Source organism: Phoenix dactylifera, chromosome 17 (genome assembly GCF_009389715.1).
Source record: "Phoenix dactylifera cultivar Barhee BC4 chromosome 17, palm_55x_up_171113_PBpolish2nd_filt_p, whole genome shotgun sequence".
NCBI classification, from domain to species: domain Eukaryota; kingdom Viridiplantae; phylum Streptophyta; class Magnoliopsida; order Arecales; family Arecaceae; genus Phoenix; species Phoenix dactylifera.
Window position 1 is genome coordinate 6,672,816 of NC_052408.1, and position 4,625 is coordinate 6,677,440.

The 4,625-nt window shown below is 35.8% G+C and overlaps 1 long non-coding RNA gene across 1 annotated transcript; it reads left to right on the plus strand.

Annotated features, from left to right (window-relative positions):
• The first annotated feature begins 701 nt into the window (after window positions 1–701).
• On the plus strand, window positions 702–4,133 carry LOC120104189. The gene is made up of 3 exons (XR_005506650.1): window positions 702–1,552; window positions 1,997–2,124; window positions 3,748–4,133. It is a non-coding gene; the product is annotated as an uncharacterized LOC120104189 (long non-coding RNA).
• Window positions 4,134–4,625: the final 492 nt, after the last annotated feature.

Consider the following 4,625-nt stretch of genomic DNA (forward strand, 5'->3'; position numbering starts at 1 on the left):
TCAGTTTATAAAGGACGAATCCCTCCCATGTTCCAAGCTTTCCATTCAAAGCTCCCCTCATGTGGTTCGAGGCCCTAATCCTCAAAACCCACCACCCTTTTGAGCCAATGATGAAAACATAAAATAATGACAATGAGGTCCTCGACCTGGCGTGTGTGTCTTGCTCTCTCTCCATTTTTCTCTCTCCTTCCCTCCCTCTCTTCCTCTCACTCTCCCTCCCTCTTCTCACTCTTTCTCTCTCTTCTTCTCCCTCTCCCTACTTTGGTACCCCATAGAATGGCACGATACGGATCCATATCATACCGAGTTGGTCATGGGCTCCATAGCAGTTTGGCAGACCTTGATTATAGCCGTTAGATAGGAGTACTTTGACTGGCAACAAGTTTACATTTCAATATACAAGAAATGAAACTTATCACATTTTGGCAATGCAATGATTAACAAACAATTCAAATGGCTAAAGCAAAAGCATTTCCTTTGATGCATTGATATTAATTTGCTAGGAAAAAGCAGCAGTAATAATTTACTTTAATATTGACCATAGTGATTTTACTATATGGTTTCTCATGATATGCATAATTAAAAAGCCATGGTAAGGGATTATTATCCTTCTTGATTGAATGATAATATTGATGCTTATGTCTTTCTGAGGATAAAAACCCACTTCAGTATACTGTGACATCTGAAAGAGTTGTGTTTATTTGAAACAGTTATTGCATTTCAAACTACGATATCATGATTTAGGGGTATTATGAAACTTCTTAGCCGTTTATGAGCCTTACGAGTTTGTTACCTGGCTTCATTGGTGGAACCACTTGAAAAGCGCAACTCAAATTATACATGTGCTGATTTTGTATCACTATTTTGTGAACTTCAAAGTAAAATTTCTGTTTCCAGAATGGTCTAGCTGTCAAAATAATTATAAGAAGTATTACTTAGTCACCTAGTGATTTAGTCTAACTTGTCCTAGCAGTGATTTGTTCATTGATATCAAATTTTTCCGTGTTACAGTATATTGTTATTTTCTTGTCAGGTAGCTTTGGCATTGTTGGGCAACAATGTATCATGCATTAAGGTGCCATATCCCAACTGTTTTTAAAACTTCCGAGGATGATATGTGATATAGTATCAGATACAAAGCAAATGATGGACTGAACATTATGTTAATTTGACAGTGCATAAATGAATCATCTAGGTTAAAAGGGCATGTTCATTTTCAAGTCCAAACAGAATTTATTGAATATCTCCATTCAATTATGGCATCAAATCTATGTATAAATCTGGTTGCTTTTTGGTACATGTAAATGGTATAAATAATAAAGCAGTTTGGTCGATGTGATTATCAGTTTTCGATGTTATTTTGCATATTTGGATAATTTGTATATTCCTCAAAAATTTCATGTGGAGTGTAGGTAGCTGCCCTTGTACCTAAAAGTGAGCTTGATGGTGAGATGCCCACATGGCTCTTCAAGCAAGGCTTATGAGTCAAGCTCTTCTCACAAGTTGAGCCATTCTCTGCCTGTCTCAAGTTATATTGATCTTTATTAATCAGGTGACTAACAACAATTCAACTTGCTTCTCTACCTCTTTTGTGAAATTGTTAAAGGGCTGTGTAGACATAAACAAACCGCAAAACTTTATCTGATTTAGTTTGGAGTGGTCTTATATATTTGCATTTCATAGGTTCTTTTTATTTCTTGTGTCTTATATAATGAAAGGGTGATGCTAAAAATAACATACAACCCTTTCAAACAAACCAGTAGAACATGGTTAGCCTGTCAAAAGTTCTGCATTTCCCCGTTGTGGCCTCCGATCCTAACCACAAGTACTCAGGCCGTTGGCCCTGATTTTTCAATTGTTTTTGTGATCGTTGAATGTTGTTTTAGCACTTACAGAATTGATCTTCATAAAAATGTCTAAATCTGAAATAACTTCGTGCATATATAAAGAAATCTTTTGGGCATTCGCTTAATTTTTTTCAGCATGTGTGTTGCAGTTGTTGGTTTAGGATGAAACCAAGAATTCAAAAATTGCCCGTGCTGGGACTGCACTTTTCAGGGATTGATAAAAGAGACCCATTTGTCTCAATTGTAGTGAACCAGGCCTATATCATGCAATATAAAGGTGTAGTGACTCTGTACTGATCCCTTACCACTCGGTTACAGTTCTTTTCTTTTCCTTCTTATTTTTCGGTAATCTTACTGAGGTGTCCTGCCACCATGTTCAGGTGTACTTCCTGGTGATTCATATACTTCCAATCTCGAGATTTAAATCCTTAAATGGAACAAATACTAATGATATTGTCTTCCTATATTGCTAATCTTATGTTTGTGCACTGTCTTAATCTTACTAATGATATTGTCTTATAGAGTGGTTGCCCCTTCTCTGTTTTTAAGCATCTTATCCTGACCATGCCTTGTCAGATTCTTGTAATCATAACTTTATAACCTTCATGTTCCTCGTCACCTTGAATACCTTGATTTCCATCCAGTTTTCCAGCTTAAGGTCATGAGGTGTCTACCATTAGTTGCTTCACAACCTTCATAAGTTGCTAGATCTTAAACATTGCTAGCTATTCGTTTTCTAATGTTCTGTTATTGGATTTGTGAGGCCACTCCCTTTACTAAAAATCTATTCTTTTTCTACTTAATGTAGCTGGCCGTAACAATTTCAGAAGCATTAGTCATGCAGGCAATGGCTGCAATTGTTTACTAATTGAAGAATGATAACATATTGTTGCAGTCAAGGAATTGGATTATTTAGCATTTTATGTTGTCCTTTTACAGTATAGTGTTGCCATGCTGCCATGCGATCCATGTCATTTCCATTAATTACTATGATTTATAGTTTCTTGAAGATCTGCTCATAATATTTCTCATCCGTTGCATATAATGGCGGGTCTCCATTTAAGCTACAACTGACCTTGTCAATTGCAAGTAAGCTACAGCAAGAATTAGCTTTGGATCTCCCCACTTTAACACTTAAATAGGACACTCATTTTGCACCAAATAAATGATAATGGAATTGAAGCAGTGGAAAGCTGTTGCAAAGTGAGGATAGGTCTTAAATTATAACAAGAAAATGAAAATTTTCTTCAACATTTTTAGAGAGTTACTATTACATATTTGCCTGCACATAGCACATGTGGCATTGGTTTCATTTGGATTTGTTATTCTAAACTTCCTCAAGGATTTCTTCCACCCTCAGCATTTTTAGTGAGTTATTGTCACACATTTGCCCACCTATTGCAGATTCTTGATAGTTGGCATTGGTTTTATTTGGATTTCATATTCTAAACTTGGAACCTCAGCCCAGTGCAAGTGGTGGCTGGCAAAAGTCAAGCTGGCCTTGGATTTATTTGTTAATTTCTCAATAAAAAGTTAAATAGACATTAGAGCATTTAGATTAATGTAGAAATGCCAAGCATCTCTTATTTCCTCTATTAACAAAAATTGTCCTGTTTATGCATTCATAATAGCATCTCTGGTGCACATGAAGACATAGCTATTTACATGTACTGTACCATGCAATCTTTTACTTCCTTTAATGAGACATAACAAGTTTTTTTTTGAAGTCTTGAATTATGCTGTCTTTATGTGAAATTTTCCTTATCATACAATGCTCTGAATATCACCACATATTGGTTTTAAAGTTTGTTCTCCAAATGCTGCTTCTTTTTTGGAATGCAGTATTACAAATATGTTGCTTGAATTTATTAACTTAATTTTCTTGTTGATTCTGAGACAGCTATGACATGAATTGGTCTTTTGGTAGGCTTTGGGGAGCCAAGTTTTGGTGAAGATTGTGAGAACAAACATGCCCTGCCATTCAAAACTCTCCAGTCCGAGCTTGGAATTGGAAAGGTGATAAGCCATGATTCAGAGATACCAAAATTAGGCTGCAAACACAAGTTTAGTGTGAAGGAGGTGGTCGTTTCTGCAGTTAGAAAGGATGTAGCTTCCATAGAAAAGATGCCATTAAACACTATTTTGCAAAGAATGAAGGTGCCTGGAAGAGATGATGATGTTCAAAGAGAAATTATTGCATGAGACAAAAAAGAAACATGAACCAAAAAGTGAAGCTCCTGATCCAATCAGAAAGAAAGAAGATTTTTCTCAACCCTCTAAACTTGAATCTCTTAAAATAAAATTAAAAAATAATGAAAGAATTGCGAAAATAGGACTTAAGTTTCCTTTCTTTCATTGATAAATCCGTAGTTCATAAATTGAAGTACATAGCCACTATTTATAATACTAGTGAAACCACTATTTATAATACTAGTGAGGTCCTTCCTTTTATATTTCATGTTGGATTCCCCTCCCAAGTCAAATAGGACTAGAATTCCCAAAATAAATATGACCAATAGAAATAATTAAGAAAATAAACTAAAATTCTACAAGGAGTGGATCTTGACTTCTATATTAACTTTTTCTTCTGTCACTTTACTAATTTTTCACATATTGGGAGATAACATCCAATCAAAGTCTTCCCCCAACTGCCACAACCCGCCCCTCCCCCCCCCCCCCAAAAAAAAAAAAATAGTTTGACCAGCCCGTTTCAGAGCCCAAATGATAGTATTTTGGTCCAATTCGACCCCTAAAGGGTTGGCCTAATGTTGTAAATCT